Below are 20,762 nucleotides of genomic sequence, written 5' to 3'. Positions count from 1 at the left end.
TAATAAGAAATGTTTCTTGATCACCAAAATCTGCGTATTAAAATGATTTCTGAAGGATCATGTGACACTGAAGACTGGAGTAATGGCTGCTGGAAATTCAGCTTTGCCATCACAGGAATAAATTATATTTTAAAATATATTAAAATAGAAAACAGTTATTTTAAACTGCAATAATATTTCACAATATTACTGTTTATACTATATTTTTTACCAAATAAATACGGCCTTGGTGAGCATAAGAGACTTCTCTAAAAAAATATATATATATATAATAGAATATTTAAAAAATAGAATATTATTATATTTATATAATTATTATTATACATTTTTACAAAAAAGCCTTCAGACTGAGAATAAAATCTGGTTTGTTTTAGAATCTGTGTTTTTTTTATTACTTGAGCAATACTCCAAGATTGTATTAATGTTTTCATCCATTGGTTTGGGAGTGCATGCTAGGCTTTTGTAATCATGACACACAACTCTAGCATGTGCAGCGTGGCTCTGCTGTGTTTCACGCAGACATTTCTTTCACTGGCTTTGTCGTTTTGTCTGGAGGTGGAGCGCTTGCAGAAATCAATGTATGTTTCTTTACATGTCAGACCGTGACTGTTTTAGGCCTCGTGTAACTCAATATGCATATATGCTCACTCTCAAACACACACGCACACACTCCATACAATCCCTCATTTTCTCAGACACACATACCCTAAAACTGACACACAGCCTGGGTTAACCATATCATATGCATTTTTTGATGTTTTTAACAAACTTAGATAATCCTTACGCTTGTTATCTACAGAATTTTTCACTGGAGTGCAATATAACACCTTAATCTCACAGAGGGAAAACTTTACATAAATAAATACATACATACATAAAAGATTAAACAAGAGGAGGCATACATCTTTGTAGAGTCACGGAAAAGGAAACTTATACTCATGAACAAGAAGCACATGTAGGGCACAAGCTACCAGGAAATTGGTATAGTCTCATATGATTTTATAGGGATCTTGGGCATGCCCTTCAGATTAATTAGGACGTGGAGTAGGGAGGTATTTTTTTCAGGAAGCTAAGAATGGAACCCCTGCTGTCTGCCTTGGGGCGCAAATCATGAGTCAAAAACACGAAAGACTGTAACCAGGGTTTGGGGAGGTAATGCAGGTCATATGCACACACACACACATGCACACACAGACACATGCTTGCACCCTCACAAATATGTAAGGGCATGTTCAGCATCTACTTTTAATGATGTGGTCACTGTGCACACAGGTACGGGTTCTAATTCGCAAGCTCTTTAGAGAGCCGAGAGCTTTCCATCCACTAATGCTGGTGGATCTGCCTGGAAACGGGATTGTTTGGTTTACTAAACCATGGAAATGTTGCCAAGGTGATTTAGGGAAACGAACGGCTCACAGATAGTAAATACAGAGCAAATGCGGTGAGCACACTTAACTCTCTTGCTCTTTCTCTCATATATACACATATGAAGATAACTTAGTTCATTAAAAATTTGAAGCCTTATTTACTCACCATCATTTCGAACCCAAACAACTTACTTACTTCTGTGGAAAACAAAAGAATTTGTATTGTTTTGTTGTTGTTGTTGTTTTTTTTTTACACACTTTAAAAAGAGGATTAAACCAAAAGGATTTTATTAATGTGCTAGTTTTTTTCACATGAGGTCAATGGGGACTTTAAAAAGTACAGTATGTAAAAGCACCATAAATGTATAATGAAAGCAAATGTTAACCTAAACATGGTAACATCTAAACTGGTTTTATTCAAGTCAAAACTATAATGTACTATTGCAGAATCAACCAAAATACATTAATTGAACATTAATCGAAATGAATTATTCTTTGTTCAGTCAAGTACAAATAACTCTTAGAGGTAACAATTGCTGGTTACCAATTTTTATTTGTGCGCTACATTTGAAGTCTGTTGAAGTAATTTAATAGATTTGTGCAATTAATGGATTATGATAACAAATAAATAAAAAAACTGATTCAAATCCTGATATTTGAAAGAATCATTTAGACCAGGTTTTGAACTGGATCAAATGATGAAAAGATTAATTTACTTGGTTCATTCGCAAAGTTCATGGCTTTGAAGCATCAGAAGTCTTAGGCTGCATCCAAAATCACACTGCATAGTAGAAGAAAAACAGAATGTGAACACAGTAGTATGTCCAAATTTACAGTATTCAAATAACAGTAGGAAAAAAGTCTTCGGATGACTTACTATTTCCGGCGAGATTCTGACATGTGCATCCAGCGGACACTTTACTAGCCACGGGAGACGAGTTGTGAATGACAACATGTTGTTGAATGTAGTACGTCCAGATTACAGTCATACACACATTCACACCATATAGAAAATACTTGTTTTAATAGTCATTAAGTAATTACTTATTCAAAAGAATCAAACAGGTTTAGAATGACATGAGGGTGAATAAATGATGACAGAATTTTCATTTTAATCTTCAGATTTTTTACATCAAAAGAGCAAAGCAAAGTCAAGACTACAGAAGAGGATCATCACCAAACTCCAGAGCACAGTGTCAGCACTAACTGTGGATGAATGTATGTTTGCACAATCTAATGTAGCGGTGCAGAGGTGAATGGGCCAGGCTTTTAATATTCCACTGTTTATTTACTTAGACTTGTGCTTGGCAGAGAAACACACACCGCACTGCAGAACTCCCACACAGGCCGAACACTGATCCTAGGGCAGTATGTGAGATCATAGTGTCCCTTGTAAAATCTCCCCGCTGAGCTGGGGTGGGAGACCCCATCCCCGGCAACATGACATCACTTAAAGCAGATTGCCACCATCCTGTTCCATGTAAATAGCCAGAGCTGTTTCTGTTCGAAAACGCTGTTTACAGCAATGCTCTGCGTAATGCTTTTAAATACTGGAAAGTTCACTTTTTTCCCTACTAAGAGAAAAAGCATATCACCAGGGTAAGCATCAAGTGCTTTAGAAGTTACAGGTTTGCCTTCCCAGAGGAAAATTGTATTGCTTAAAACACTGTTATTTCATTGCTCATGAGATCTTCTTTATGCACCAAGAGCTTGTAACACTCCAAAGAGAAAGGAAAAATTGAAATCGCATCATATGACCCCTTTAAGTATCAACTTTGTGTTAAATGTTTCTCATACAATTCCTTAGATTAAAATAGAAACAAATTCAACTATATATAAAGTATATATACACTCAATATATAAAGCACACCAAAAATAAACCAATTTGCTGGTCCGAATTTGGGCAGACTGCTCTGTTGGCTGATTTCAGAGGGGGGTTTGCTGGTTTAAGTGTACATTGCATTAGCTCAAGTTTGAAACATTTGGTCTTGGAGGTATTTCATGAATAATGTTTAAGTTCATATTCAAATCTCTGACTTCTGATTGTAAATTTTGCTACCTTTGAAAATTTGAGAACAGGTCTCAAATACAGGAAAACCCGAAAATACATTTGAAATTACTGCTTCTAGACCGCAGTCTAGAAAAAAAAAAGAGATCTTATTTGTGATTTTTCCTTCGTATGGGATGTGAAACTACAATTTTATCATATACGTAACTTCATCCGGAAACATCTTGTCACGCCAGCACTGTTGTAACCAAGAGCAGAGTTTTGCCACAGGCTACATAAACACTTGAGCCATTTTATGTGACCAGCGCACAGTAAGAGAAGAGAGTTGGTCCTGCGACTGCCAACTCATAAAATTGACATGTCTGTAAATCCAGGCTTTTATTGACACAGTTCTGTGTGCTGGAAAGCTTTTGTTTGTCTGTTTCAGGATTGTTATTATTCAGTGTTTTAAACGTGAACTCTCTGCTCTGCCGATGTCTCTTTGGATACACAATTGTCTTAAAAAAGGGGGTTTCAAACCTGGTGACTTGTGGGAGTTTGCTGAAAAGCACAGATTTATACAATTCTGCATTACTGTTTTGTATGTGGATTATAACGGTAAACCACTGAATGTAGTGGAGTAGCAGTGAAACATAACTGAGAACCATATTAAATCTCATGAGCAATGAAAGGACTTTTTTAGCAATAAAATATCTTCTGGGAAAGCTAAACACACTTAATGTTTATGTGGGTAATGTATAATTTTTGCTAGTTTAGTTTAGTTAGAAATTTTATTTAATAATGTGTAGATTAGTATTTTTATAAATCATAACTTTTTAAGTGAATGTTATCCAGGGCTATACTGCAGCCTTAGGACTACAGCTGAAATGTTACAATTGATAAATTGTGAATTGTCCCTGTAAAAATAAAATAAAATAAATAAAATAAAATAAAATAAAATAAAATAAAATAAAATAAAATAAAAATAATAAACAAACAATAATTAAATTAACTTCCTAAAAGACATCAAACACCACAATAAGTGTCATAAGCAATTAAGGAGCAACATTTTTAGCAATAAAATATCTTCTGGGAAAGCAAACACACTCATTGCTTTCATGTATAATGAATAATTTATACATATTGTTTTTTTTTCTTTAATGTGTACATTTGTATTTTTGTTATAACAAAGTGAATATTCTTCAGGGCAATACTGTAATCTAATGGCTTCAGCTGAAATGTAGCTTTTATGTAATATGATTTCAATGCATGAATTGTCACTAAAATTAAATAAAGAATTTAAGTAATATAGAATAAAAACAAATCTTAAAAATCTTCCCCAAAAGACACTGAACACCACATTCAGTCACATGAGCAATGAAAGACCAATATTCTGAGCAATTAAATATCTTCTGAGAAAGCAAACACAAAAATAAAATGAACACCAAAAGAGCATGGTTAAAATTTTTTTTTAAAAAATAAATAAAATTATTTCTTTAAAGACATAAAACACCACATTAAGTGACAATCAATTAAGGAGCAACATTTTTAGTAATAAAATATCTTCTGGGAAGGCAAGCACACTCAGTGCTTTCATGTATAATGTAAAGACACTGTTTGAGACACTGTTTGTTTGTTTGTTTGTTTGTTTGTTTGTTTGTTTGTAAATAACAAACGTAAAGACACTGTTTGTTTGTAAATAATGTATACATTAGAATTTTTATAAATTGAGTCATCACATAACTATAAGTGAATATTCTCCAGGGCAATACTGCAATCTAATGACAACAGCTGAAAGCTTTTATGTAATATGGTTTCAATGCATGAATTGCCACTGAAATTAAATAAACAATTCAAGTAATATAAAAAAAATCTTTTTTAAAAATCTTTTTTTTTTTAAATTAATTTTAAAAAGTCCCAAAAAGACACTGAACAGCACATTCACTCTCATGAACAACGACAGACCGACATTCTGAGCAATTAAATACCTTATGGGATGCAAAGATTGGTTAAAATAAAAAAATTTAATGAAATAATAAAATAAAATAAAATAAAATAAAATAAAATAAAAAGCTCGGCAATCATTCAGTTAAATCCCTAAAAGGGCATTGAACACCCTGCCATATGTTCTTAAGATGCGTCCCAGCTTCCAGAGGTCAGTGGTGCTCCACAGCTAACCTGGCTAATGGCTGTTGCACTAAGCAATGCAATTGGCCCAAGGGCACGTCATTCAGATCAGCAGCCTGTTGATGGAGCCAGCGAGCTGCTTTCGATCTCGTTTTCCTCTTTGGCTGCACATTACTCATTCAGTCAGAGATGCTCATCTCTTTTTACACGTCCTTTCTCGACCTTTAAGTCAACATCTGTTTGTATATTTGCATCTAGTTTGATTACAGCATTGACTATACCTGAAGAAACGTACTATGCAGCAATTTAATATGAGTGTTCAGTATGTAAAGTCGCTTCCTTGGGTCGTTCTCTCATTTTCTCACCACTCACTTCAGTTAATGAGACATGCCAGTCAGGAGGGCATCCTGCTGCTCGGGGCCAGTGCATTGCTTCGGAGCGGAGAGGAGGAGAAGCAATCACCGATCAGCCTGGCTGGAACTCTGGAATGCCCCCTCCTCATACCAAACCCACCAGGAGCCCCCCGATCTTTGCCAAAAAACCCTGCACCACCAGCCTGTGGGAACTCAATCACCTCTGCCAGCATCCAGACCTACCTCACTGAGCTCAAACCAGGGTTTCTCTCTCTCAGCTCATCCGAGAAGATCCCTTGAAGTCCATGTGAAGCCACCTTCCACATGCTTTCCAGAGCATCACAATGAACATGTGCTCCATCCGCCCTGTTGAAAGAAGCACAAGGCAGATTTACCGAGTGACCCATCACCGTAACCGACCATGTAACGGCTCGGCGGCCCCTACGCAGTCTCTCTCTAACCAATATCTTTTAACAAGATTCATCGACGTTTAACCAGTCCCTTGTTATGAAACCTTACCCATTATTGAGGGCTTGTTTAGGGCTTTTATTAAGAATAATGAAAAGATGTTTCACTACTGTTCTGGTATTTTTATGATTTTATTTTTTCTCTTCTCTCTCTTTCTTTGCCTGAGTTAGCATTCCCTTTACTGCCTCTTTTCCGGAGTTTGGCTGGAAATGCTCTGTTTCCCCAAAGGCTTTTATTGCCCCCTAACACTGTGTTAGGACACAGAATACTCCACAGACCTCAGAAAGAGGGAGCAAGAGAGGAGGGGGTAGGTTTGAGATGTCAAAAGGATGTGGTTAAACTCACCACATGATTTTCTCTGGCTCACATTTACTCAAATTTGAGCACAATGCCATGCGGAGCATTTCAGTCCATCTCAGTCCTTTAACTGCTCAGATATGCAGTGACTTTAAACTTAGTTTCTCAAAACAACTTTCCTAAACATCTAATGGTGTTTCTGCCACTCTATTGATAGATGAGGAAGAGACTGCTATGATTGATAAGCATAATTACATTAATATAAATTTTGGAGATACTTCTATTCAAAGGGACTTAGTATCAGTTACTTATAGGTTACAAACTAATGTACAAAGACAGAATACTCAAATTTAAACAAAATACTATAATACTACCATAGTTTTTAGCATATCGGCCATTGCAATACCATGTACCATCAACATGTAAATACTATGGTACTAAAATTCATATGGTATACACAATACTGTTAATAATTTGGGGTTGGTAAGATTTTTTTATGTTTTTGAAAAAAGCCTCCCAAAGGCTGCATTTATTTGATTAAAAAATACAGTAAAAATTAATATTGTGAAAGATTGTTACAATTTTTAAATAAGTGTTTCCCATTTTAATATATTTTAAAATGTATTTTTTTCTTGTTGGCAAAGCTGAATTTTCAGCATCCAGTCTTAAGAGTCACATGATCCTTCAGAAATCGTTCTAATATGCTGATTTGGTGCTCAAGAAACATTTCTGTTCAAATAAAATGCAAAAAAAAAAAAAACAGTTGTACAGAAACTGTAATACATTGTGTCCAGATTGTTAAAGAGTTAAAAAGTACACCATTTATTTGAAAAGTAAATCTCTGTAACATTATAAAAGTCTTAATGCGTCCTTACTAAAAAGAAATAAAAAACACTAAATAAACTCCTAATTTGCTGCTTATTAATAGCTAGTAAGGTAGTTGTATATGTGCTTTATAAGTACTAATAAACAGTCAATATGTTAATAATAGGCATGCTAATAATCAACTAGTTAATAATGAGAATCAGGCCCTATACTAAAGTGTTACCAAAAAATCTTACTGACCACAAACTTTTAAATGATAGTGCACATAGAATTCCAAAAATACCACGATAGCACCATGGTACATGCCCAAAATATCACATGGTATCTTCTTAGCACACCACATGGCACAACATATTACCGTCTGATAGAATCACTTTACAATAATACCATGAAAGTCATTTTTGTTAGGGTCACACTTAGTATTTAATCTGGCTCAATTCCTATAAGCAACAGCCCCTTTTTACCATCCAATCGACTCCTGATGGATAAAATCAAGCCCCACCTTACATTTTTCTGTTTAAATATCTTGTTTCACTCGGAAAACACATCAAAATAAAGTAAATTGGTTTGTTAACTGCAATTGACATTGACGTCAAGGACATTTTTTGCTATTATTTTGTACAATAAACAAGTTTTGTAGAGCGCTGACTCGCCATTTAATGTCTCTTCTATAACCAGAAACAACAAATTCATCTTTGTGACCAGAATGGATTTGAGTTTCCTGCAGAGCTGGCAGCATGTGAAGAATAGTTTAACCTGACCACTGTACATTTGAAGGCATGATCTGGTGACCTGAAAACATAAATTAATTGGATTCAGTGCACTATCCCTGCAATCCTAGAAGGCTGAAGGCAAATTCCAGGTCTTAATTTGGACTTGCGTTTCCAAACCCTTATGAAACAGACAAAGAGCCAATTTGCAAAGGCATCTGGTTCCCCTGACAGCATAGACTTGCCCTCCTCCCTGTCGCCCTCTGTCTCTCTGTCTCTCTCTCTCCTTCCCCCAGCCCGTCCTCGTCTGTTTATCATAGAATCTTGAAAACAGAATCAAACATGAAAGGAAGAGTGCAGGCTCGAGCTCTTTAAGATTGGCTGGAAATGTGACATCTCTGGAAGCGTTTAGCCTGTCATAGCTGCCTGTGCTCTTCAAAGAGGAGCTGGAGGAATGAATTAATGTTGCTCCTGTAACTAACATCCTTCCTCTTCCTCTCATCCCCCTCCTTTCCCTCCCCATATTGCCGATTATGATAGCGTGTGTGTGTGTGTGTGTGTGTGTGTGTGTTGAATCTCGAAGAGATCCTTATGAAGGGGGCACACTCTGAGGGTCACATTTGCAATTACAAATTTAAGCATAATTGAAATCATAATGCAGTAAAGTACGATAATATGATTTCAAATAAAAGTCTTGTTCTCTCATAAACAATCAGAGAATGACCCAAAGCAGTGCCAGAAAACATACACTACCATGGAGAAGTTTTTTTTTAAAGACATCTCTTATGCTCATCAAGACTGCATTCATTTTATCAAAAACACAGTAAAAACAGTAATTATGTGAAATATTATTAAATTTTAAAAGTACTGTTTTCTGTTGTAATATATTTCAAAATGTAATTCATTCCTATGATGGCAAAGCTGAATTTTCAGCAGCCATTTCTTATTATTATCAGTGTTAAAAACAGTTGTGCTGCTTAATGTTTTCCGTGATACATTTTTGCTCAGGATTCTTTGATGAATAGAAAGTCCAAACGAACAGCATTTATTTAAAATATAAATATTTTGTAACATTATAAATGCCTTTACTCTCACTTCTCACGGCTGAATAAAAGTATTAATTTCTTTAAAAAATAAAACAATTTAAAAAATCACACTGACCCCATATTGAATGTAGTTGAAGTTGTTTCTCAAACACAAGTGTTTCTGCACAGAAAATCATGTCGCTAAAGGGTTATACAAGTAAGCTATGGGCCTGGGTCTTTGGTGGTTCTGAAAAAAAAAATGTGTTAAATCAACCAATCATTTGGCCTATGATTATTTTTGTGACGTCAAAACTGGCACAATGTGTCTTCATACACCAAGTTAGAATATACTTCAGAATACTTGGAATACAGTGCATTTTTATGCTACTAAAATAGTGCTTTTTTAGAACATTCATTGTATGGAAATAGCTGTGTTTATTCTGCATAGCATTATTCAAAATTTCACCTTGTGTGTTCCACATAAAAAAGAACATTGAATGGTTTTGGAACAACATGAGTATCTTTCAGCAGTTTCTCCTTATATTTTATTGTGGATTTGGGTTTAGCTCTCTCTATCACTGTATTAATACATTTCAATGCTTGATTTTAAAGTCAACCTGAAATCGAAAGTGTCCTTTTTACTTTCTTAATGCACCTTTATGGTCTTAGTGAAAAAATGCTTATCTCCATAATCTTTAATCAAAGCATAATAACCCACTCTTCCTTTTCTGTCACTTAGGTCACATGGGCTTTTGAATAATGGTAATAATAGCCAAATACACCTAGTGTTTAACAAACTTGCTCAGCTATATTCTGGAATGTAACGTCTAATGTTATCATCCAATCAATTCCCAATGGATAAAATCAAGTCCTTCCCTCCTGTGTGTGTGTGTGTGTGTGTGTGTGTGTGTGTGTGTGTGTTGAATCTCGAAGAGATCCTTATGAAGGGGGCACACTCTGAGGGTCACATTTGCAATTACAAATTTAAGCATAATTGAAATCATGATGCAGTAAAGTACGATAATATGATTTCAAATAAAAGTCTTGTTCTCTCATAAACAATCAGAGAATGACCCAAAGCAGTGCCAGAAAACATACACTACCATGGAGAAGTTTTTTTTTAAAGACATCTCTTATGCTCATCAAGACTGCATTCATTTTATCAAAAACACAGTAAAAACAGTAATTATGTGAAATATTATTAAATTTTAAAAGTACTGTTTTCTGTTGTAATATATTTCAAAATGTAATTCATTCCTATGATGGCAAAGCTGAATTTTCAGCAGCCATTTCTTATTATCAGTGTTAAAAACAGTTGTGCTGCTTAATGTTTTCCGTGATACATTTTTGCTCAGGATTCTTTGATGAATAGAAAGTCCAAACGAACAGCATTTATTTAAAATATAAATATTTTGTAACATTATAAATGCCTTTACTCTCACTTCTCACGGCTGAATAAAAGTATTAATTTCTTTAAAAAATAAAACAATTTAAAAAATCACACTGACCCCATATTGAATGTAGTTGAAGTTGTTTCTCAAACACAAGTGTTTCTGCACAGAAAATCATGTCGCTAAAGGGTTATACAAGTAAGCTATGGGCCTGGGTCTTTGGTGGTTCTGAAAAAAAAAATGTGTTAAATCAACCAATCATTTGGCCTATGATTATTTTTGTGACGTCAAAACTGGCACAATGTGTCTTCATACACCAAGTTAGAATATGCTTCAGAATACTTGGAATACAGTGCATTTTTATGCCACTAAAATAGTGCTTTTTTAGAACATTCATTGTATGGAAATAGCTGTGTTTATTCTGCATAGCATTATTCAAAAGTTCACCTTGTGTGTTCCACATAAAAAAGAACATTGAATGGTTTTGGAACAACATGAGTATCTTTCAGCAGTTTCTCCTTATATTTTATTGTGGATTTGGGTTTAGCTCTCTCTATCACTGTATTAATACATTTCAATGCTTGATTTTAAAGTCAACATGAAATCGAAAGTGTCCTTTTTACTTTCTTAATGCACCTTTATGGTCTTAGTGAAAAAATGCTTATCTCCATAATCTTTAATCAAAACATAATAACCCACTCTTCCTTTTCTGTCACTTAGGTCACATGGGCTTTTGAATAATGGTAATAATAGCCAAATACACCTAGTGTTTAACAAACTTGCTCAGCTATATTCTGGAATGTAACGTCTAATGTTATCATCCAATCAATTCCCAATGGATAAAATCAAGTCCTTCCCTCCATTTATTCTCAATGAATATCCAGTTTCACTCAGAAGAACATCGAATGACAGTAAAATGGATTGTAAACAAAAATTCATGTTGACTTTAAGGACATTTTTGCTGACATTTTGTAAAATCTAGGTGACGAATTATAGCCAGTTGAGAGCAGTGTGTTAGTGGCATTTGACCACTCACAGCTGGCCTTAGTTCTCTATCTCTGTCATTCTCTGAGCCAATCAAACGGGGCAGTCAGTGGCCCTCCTGCCAGCGGCCCAGGGAGGAACAGGATCAAGAAGAGGGAGAGTCCGTCTCCCAACTTCACTGAACCCAAGGGTCAAGAGGAGTTTATTACACCCGAACCAGGAGATTCAGCGTCCCTCATCTACAGACAAACTCAGACCCACCCACTTACATGCACTATTGAACACTCATTTGACCCATGCAAACACATTCTCATACAAAGTGGTCCACAAAGGAAAGAATTTTGTTTGCTCACGACACTCGTCCATGTAAAAGCACCATCTCAATGGCAAAGCAGACCGTCTGTGTGTTTCTCAGCACGTCCAGTCAAACACTAACACACACACACATGCACCAACAGACCCCTTACCGCCACAAAGAGAAGTGGCACGACACTTTCCTTTTCACCACAGCATGCTGACTCTCTAGCCTCCCTCCCTTTCCACCTTTGTATCAATTGAGCAGCATATGGTTACTGCCATCTGATTCCACAGCTGAAAGTACCTTTCACTTACGAACAGTTCAGAAAAAGGTCAGACTTCTGCAAACAGAAATATCACGCTGGAGAGACGCTCTCTCGCTCGCTCACTCTCATTCTTAGGTGATGTGAGACAGAAAAAAAGACAAAGCATGAGGAAGATGAAGTTACATCTGCTTAGACAGGAAGGGGATCATGGCACACTAAGATTTTAATAGGAAAATTGGCAAAAACTCCTGCAACCTGTGCAAAATGTGGCATTTTGGATCCTAGCGATGCATTTCAGATAAATCAATTACTGAAAAATACAACAAAAAAATTAATGGCATTCGTCCTAAGCAGTAGTTAATTAAATTATTAGTTGCAAATGACTTTAAGAACATGTGACCCAATCAGCATCTGTTTTGATTGATTTGTGCTGTTGTCAGCCTGTGTTTTATCTAGGACTTGATGAGCATGTGTTTGGCTCACAGAGTCCTGGCTGCACCGGGCTATCTGGTCTCTCAGGTCCCCATTGTATCACGCTGGTAAATGATTAATGTCAACTGTTCCTCCTCTGACCTTGTTGGTTAAAGACTTGTACCTGACATCTCTCACCCTTAGCTGGAAGAGAAATGCCTCATCAATCACAAAGAGAAACTCTCCTGCTCAGAAAATAAATAAACAAATACATAAAAAAGAAGAAGAAAAAACGAACCTGTTTATAGGATTTGCAAAGTTAATTTTAAAGTTAAGTTCATTAAATAATTATACAATATTAATATTAGAAATTACAAGTATTTAATATTAGCTTACCAGACAACATTAATATATACAGTAACAGTAATGTATGGGTGAATCAAAGAACAAGTGCAGGTCTTTTGCCCCCTAAAATTAAAATAAGGAAAAAATTGTTCATTTTAAGAAATTAGAGACAAGAAATTATTAATAAAAATTCTTATTTGTGTTTATTATTTAACTCAATAATGACTGTTTAGTATTGTCTTTTTAGAGCTGCTTTACAGCAGAATGCATCAGAAATAAGAATATAGCACTAACCACCAATAAGAAAAGTATGGTAATGAGAATATTTTCAAAAGAAAAAAAAAAAAGAAAAAAGAAAAGAAAAGAGGAAAAAAAATGTATCCTAAATCTAACCTATTCTCGAAGCAAAATGTATATTTTTTTCTTCTTTTTTTTGAGGGTAAATGACCTGGAATTCACCCTGGCGGATGTTTTGTTGTTATAATTTGATCACACTGTCAACTACATTTTATGTTGAGTACAAGTTATAAAGTCTGGTATGCACTATTGCAATGAGCTCGAAATATTTAATTGCAAGTCATCATTCCAAGCTTTTGAGTCTTTCAGCAACAACTTCATCAAATATTTTGCTGAACATATTTTGATGAACACAATGAAGAGAGCCACAGGGAGCCACAGAATCATCCATTGCTTTTGAAGACAACAACAGCATACTACTTGAAAACCTATCAGTCACAAATGTGGCCTTTCCATCGTCTGCTAAACTTCAAATAGGCAAGAGAAGAAACCACTTCAGCTGATAACCACCTCCTCCCATCTTCCCATCCTTACAGGCCACGTCCATTGAGAAAATCTCATGATTCTGAAAAAGCAGCAAAAAGTATCTGATCATACACACACACAGCTAGAGATTTCTGATGAAAAACTGCTTTCTGGAATCCCAGTTCGTTCTCCAAGTCCAAATTAAGTGCATGTGGTACGCTCGCTGCCGAGAGTGTCAGACCACATCATGAATGCACGCCGGCTGACTGTCTCCCAGACGGGAGCCTACAAAAACGAAACACATCCGGAACAACTCATCTGTTTGTTGTTTATGTGTGTGTTTGTGTGCGAGGGGGGAGGGTGCGTGTGTGCTTTCAGAATTGCACTCTTGAATGGCATCGTCGAGTTACACCATAAATCTGTCCCTCATCAGGGAGACAAAATGAAAAGGGCTCCACGCCATAAAACATCTGTAACAGTTCCATCCGCCACTAACACGTAATGGGGTAATTACGAGTGGGGGGCGGTTGGTTTCGGGACAACGCTGAATCCTTTTCTTTAGTAAGGCTCAGAGAATGTTCAGCCTGACATCCCAAAAGTCGATGAGACCCGGACTTCATCCTGGAGGTGCATAATTGATAACTCATCTTTTTTTAGGAAGGCTATTCGTTCCCAGCCGGCCGCTCTCCACACCTCCTAATCAAGCGCAATTGAGGTTAACTGTATTGTGCTGAGCTGAAACGCTAGACAGGTAAGCTGCAAAGCCTCATGACTAATGTATGGTGCGAGCCAGAAGGGGCTGTGACCTTTTGAGACACCCCAGGCACCATCTACAGGGCCCGGAGGTGTCCATCAGGCCGACTTACCAATCAAGAACCCGAGTTCAATCCCCCGGCCCGCCCCGTTCGCGGAGGGTCTGTTCTTGCTAGCTCACTGCTCATGCCCCATGTTTGTTTTTCTCAGTGAATCACTTTACAGTACAACTCCAAATGCTCCATTGTTCACGGCGGTGCAAGCTTGTTTTTATGAAATCAAGCAGGCTCGTAGGTCTCTGGCTCACCCGAACTTTAAGTCGCATTTAAGGAGTAGCAGTCAAGGCACACAGCCAGCAGCGCAACCAGATGGAGGGTGGCAAAGAGGTCACGTCCCTGCCCCGCCACTAAACACTGCTATTGTCTGATCGGCTGTGCAAATTTACCCTGCTCTTAGCACACACTCTAACCAAACCCCGAGACAAGACGCACACACACTTAACGACAGTAACCAATACCAGACCATTGTCTCTAAACACTCAATTGAGTGTGACAACGCCTAAATAGTTTCCAGAAAATAGTTTCCAGAAAAATAAAGTATCTTGTCAAACAAGTGTGTGAGACGTTCATCATTGCGGACACCCTGCAAATATTTGCGTATTCTCCCTTTCTTAAACTAGAACAACCAATCCGGAACATTCTCCACATGCTACTATTAGATTTGAAATGTTTTGCTGCCATTAACGAGATAAAAGCACCGACTCAGTTTTCAAAATGGCCTCCGGCCTTTGTTATAATGCGATTAGCAGGTAAGCTAAAGCCAGGTGTTACTCAAAAGCATGTCAGGGGAAACTCAACAGATGCCCCATTAGAGGAACTCCACCTTTTTTATCATCTGTCCTTGTCTGTCATGTGTTTTCTGGCAAATCATCAGCTGCTAATTGCTTTGGCCACTATCGATATAAACCTTATTCAGAATTTCCTTATTCAGAATAACATTATTCGGAATTCCCATTTGTGTGTTCCACATAAAAAAGAACATTATACAGGTTTGGAACAACATAAGGATCATTTAGTTCATAAAACTAATAACAGGTTCAAAGTCTGTTTTAATAGAATCACAAGACAGTAAGGCGGGAAAATATAATTTTGTATGTATAGTTAGTATAATAGTATATAATTGTGTATAGTTATTGTATAATCTTTTATTTTTGATGTTGGACATTGTTGATTTGGGTTTAAATCTCTGTTAGGAACACCATCTTTTTTTCATCTCTCCTTCTCTGTCATGTGTTTTCCAGCAAATTGATAGCCGCTAATTTCTTTAGCTTCTATTGATATAAAAGCTTATTCAGAATTTCCTTGTTCGGAATAACATTATTCAGAATTCCCATTTGTGTGTTCCACATAAAAAAGAACATTATACAGGTTTTAAACAACATTCATTTAGTTCAGCGGTTCATAAACCTAATAACGGGCTCAAAGTCTGTCCTAATAGAATCACAAGACAGCAAGGCGGAACAATATAATTGTGTATGTATAGTTATTGTATAATCTTTTATTTTTGATGTTGGACTGTTGATTTGGATTCAAATCTCTCTGTCTCTCTTTTTTTCATCTCTCCTTATCTGTCATGTGTTTTCCAGCAAATCGATAGCTGCTAATTTATTTAGCCTCTATTGATAAAAAACTTCAATTCAAAATAACAATATTCAGAATTTTCTCTTGTGTGTTCTACATAAAAAGAACTTTATGTAGGTTTGGAGCAACACGAGTATCTCAGTTCAGCATTTTGCAAACCTAATGGGTCCCAAGTCTGTTCTGACAGGATCACCAAACAGTAGGGGGGAAATATAACTGTTCATAGTTGTGTATAGTTAGGTAACACAAGCCCACACACAAAAGAGAGGTGAAAATGCTTACCTTATCTTTTATTGTTGATGTCGGACATTGCTCATTGTTAAAAACTCTCAGTCAGATGCCCCATTAGAAGAACACACCTTTTTTTTTTTTTCATCTGTCTCGCTCTGTCAGGTGTTTTTCTGAAAATCAACAGCCACTAATTGCTTTGGCCTCTATTCATATAAAACCCAAAAACATTTTCAAAGAGAACAGAGCTACAAAATTAGATGAAAGATAATCTGACCTTTGACCCCGAGGCATGGGCAAGTGTATGTACTGTTTGGGTCGGCCTTTTGTCTTTGTGTCGTGTCCAGCGGATGAATGCAGGGCTACACTGGGGGTCAGTCAAGGCATCTGCCACCCTTCAAGCACGCTCTCATCCACCCTCCATCTTCCCATCTGTGTGCGCTGCAGTCCTTCTGTCTCCTCAAACACACACTCCTCCTTACTGTCTTTTGATCTGTCTCTCTGCCCATTCAGTTTTATGAGCAGGCTCCTGACACATGTTCTGGTCTTACTTTAAACCTTAAATCATTTAAATCATTAAAAACAAAACAAAATTTAAAATTGAAATGTGCATTTAAATGTGAATTTTTGACATATATTTAACATACAGCATTTGAGGTATAATGTTGATTATTACAACAAATAATTTTTGCTTGTCCCTATTTTTCTTTCAAATGTAAAAATCAGGGTTACAGTGTTTTTTTGTTTTGTTTTGTTTTTTGAAGGTTTACTTCCAAAATGGAAGTAAATGGAGCAAAAATGTGATGCTTATGATTTTATATAATCTCTTACACAAATTCTTCTCTTAAAATTTGTGCATTATTTGAGCTGTACAATTCTATTTAAACTTTAGCAGTCAAGTTGTTTTTAATTATTTACAGTCATTTTAGGGTTTATGGCACTGCACTGTATTGGTGACAAAGTTGTAAAACTGCATATAACTTTACACAGAAATAGTAAGCGATTTTCTCATACTAAAATCATGCTAACACACATTTTGCAAGTTTACATCTTCTAGCTATACTATTGAAAATATTGATGGTTATGAACTGGCCCCATTTACTTCTATTGCAAGTGTCTCACTGTAAACTGTAGATTTTGCTTTAAAGAAAATAAGGGAAACATTTAAATACATATTTGAGGTAACCAACATTACACCTCAAATGCTGTCAGCTAAGCATTGTATTAAAATATAATTTGTCCCACTTTTGAATTATGCTTTCTTAATGTCTATTTGAAGAATCCATTATTAGTAAATTATTTGTAAGACTATGAGAGCTTCCCAGAATCAAGAAACAATCAAAACTGTATATCTTCAAGATTAAGCATTACCAGAGGCCTCCACAGTCGAAATCCTGTCTGATAGCGCCATGCACAGATGTGATGTGTCAAGACTATTTATGAAGAACATTCCCCAAAATTGCACTGAAAGGTATCTGTCCGTCTGCCAGGCATTTCACTGTACGAATTTATGAAAGAAAACACACACACACACACACACACATTAGACATAACATTCAAATAAACAATGATGTCTCAAGAGGCATTCCCGACAGTAGAAGATAGCTCTCCAATGACCAGGAAGAGCCATTTACTTAATGCAGCACTGAGTCCAGGAATGCACTGAGGAACCCGGAATGGTAAACTCTGCATTCCATTTTGCTAAACACGCTCTGTATCTCCTGCATTCCGATCTTCATCTACTCTTTCTATGAACCCAGCCATTATTTCATAAATAATAATCAAATAAGAGATGGTCTCGGGTCTGTAATCGGTCTCCGTTTCTATCCTTTAAAAGTTCACTGATGTTCTATAAGGATTAAGAAACCGATTCTGATCAGTTTCATGCTCGAAAGTGCCGGAAAACCTCAAATGAGGATCCAAATGCAAAATACGGCCAGGATGACATGAAGCCTGTCATATCTAGCAAGGCAATCCCCATTATTTTATCCAAAGTAAACTTATCCCATGTGTGTCTTTCAACACAACTTTTAATTAATGCGGTCCACTATAAAGTTTTAGTGAGTAGAAACCTTAAATGAAGATGGAAACATGTTACAACAAGGTTCTATACATTACGTGAAATAAGAAGAATATTTTATATTTAACAATTATTAATCTTCTTTAAATCTATTTTGATTTACTAATACAATTTTAGCCTTTAAGTTGTTCGTGTACATAATTATATCTAAATATATCATATTTTTTACAATTATTACATATACTTTATACATTTTTTTTACATTTGAAGTTGTTAATGTGAATAATCATATATATATATATATTATACATATTCTAATAATTTTTTTAACATTTGAAGTTGTTAATGTGCATATACATGTGTGTGTTGCACATTCACACACACACACATTTTATATATATATGTGTGTGACCCTGGACCACAAAACCAGTCTTAAGTCACTGGGGTATATTTGTAGCAATAGCCAAAAATACATTGTATGGGTCAAAATTATTGATTTTTCTTTTATGCCAAAAATCATTAGGATATTCAGTAAAGATCATGTTCCATGAAGATATTTTGTAAATTTCCTACCATAAATATATAAAAACTTAATTTTTGATTAGTAACATGCATTGCTAAGCACTTCATTTGGACAACTTCAAAGGCAATTTTCTCAATATTTAGATTTTTTTGCACCCTCAGATTCCAGATTTTCAAATAGTCATATCTCGGCCAAATGTTGTCCTATACTAAAAAAAGTGGATCACTTTACAATGGAGACATCAATGGAGAGCTTCAGTGGAGAGCTTATTTATTCAGCTTTCAGATGATCTATAAATCTCAATTTCGAAAAATTGACCCTTATGGTTTTGTGGTCCAGGGTCACCATAATAGCGGGTAAAATAAGTATTGAACACGTCAACATTTTTCACAGTAAATATATTTCTAAAGGTGCTGTTGACATGAAATTTTCACCAGATGTCGGCAACAACCCAAGTAATCCATACATACAAAGAAAACCATACAAATAAGTTCAGAAATTAACTTCTGTGTAATAAAGTGGAATGACACAGGGAAAAGGTATTAAACACATGAAGAAAGGGAGGTGCAAAAAGACATGGAAAGCCAAGACACCAGCAGAAATCTATCAGTAATTAGAAAGCAATCCTGCCCCTTGTCAGTGGAAATTAATATTAGCTGGTTTAGTCCCAACTGATGGCCTATAAAAAGGTGTCTCATGACCAACGTGTCACACAAGAAACATTTCATGATGGGTAAAAGCAAAGAGCTTTCTCAAGACCTTCGCAAACTTATTGTTGCAAAACATACTGATGGCATTGATTAGAGGAGGATTTCTATACTCCTGAATGTTCCAGTGAGCACTGTAGGGGCCATAATCCGGAAGTGGAAAGAACATTATTTTTCCATGACCAGGTGCTCCTCACAAGATTTCTGACAGAGGAGTGAAAATAATTATCAGAAGAGTTGTCTAAGAGCCAAGGATCACTTGTGGAGAGCTTCAGAAAGACCTGGAATTATCAGGTACAGTTGTTTCAAAGAAAACAATAAGTAATACATTCAACCGCCATGGCCTGTATGCACGCTTACCATGCAAGACTCCATTGCTGAAAAAAAGCATGTTGAAGCTCGTTTAAAGTTTGCTGCACAACATTTAGACAAGCCTGTGAAATACTGGGAGAATATAGTCTAGATGAGACCCAAGTTAAACTCTTTGGATGCAATAATACACACCATGTTTGGAAGTCAAATGGCACTGCACATCACCCCAAAAACATCATGGTGTGGCACTGGCAAAATTCATATAATTGGAGGAAGGATGAATGGAAAAATGTATTGACAATTCTTGATAAAATATCTGCTGCCATCTACCAGGATGATGAAGATGAAAGAAGGGTGGGCATTTCAGCGAGACAATGATCCCAAACGCAGCCAAGGAAACTCTCAACTGGTTTCAGAGAAAGAAAATAAAGCTGCTAGAATGACCCAGCCAATCACCTGACTTGAATCCAATAGAAAATCTATGGAAAGAACTAAAGATTAGAGTTCATAGAAGAGGCCCACAGAACCTTCAAGATTTGAAGACTGTTTGTGTGGAAGAATGGGCCAAAATCACACCTGAGCAATGCATGCCACTAGTTTCTCCATACAGGAGGCGTCTTGAAGCTGTCATTACCAACAAAGGCTTTTGTACGAAGTATTACATACATTTCAGTAAGTGTGTTCAATACTTTATCCCTGGGTCATTCCATTTTATTACACAGAACTTAATTTCTGAACTTATTTGTTTAGTTTTCTTTGTATGTATGGATTACTAGGGTTGTTATGGACATCTGGTGAAAATTTCATGTCAACAGCACCTTTAGAAATATATTTACTGAGAAAAATGGTGACGTGTTCAATACTTATTTTACCCGCTGTATTTTGTTTTAAATACACACTTTTCATATTCAGCAAGGACGCATTACATAGATCAAGTAACAGTAAGAACTTTTTACATTGTTTC

Source organism: Sinocyclocheilus rhinocerous, unplaced genomic scaffold (genome assembly GCF_001515625.1).
Source record: "Sinocyclocheilus rhinocerous isolate Xijiao unplaced genomic scaffold, SAMN03320098_v1.1 scaffold222, whole genome shotgun sequence".
In the NCBI taxonomy this organism is placed as follows: domain Eukaryota; kingdom Metazoa; phylum Chordata; class Actinopteri; order Cypriniformes; family Cyprinidae; genus Sinocyclocheilus; species Sinocyclocheilus rhinocerous.
Note: the sequence above shows the minus strand (reverse complement) of the source record.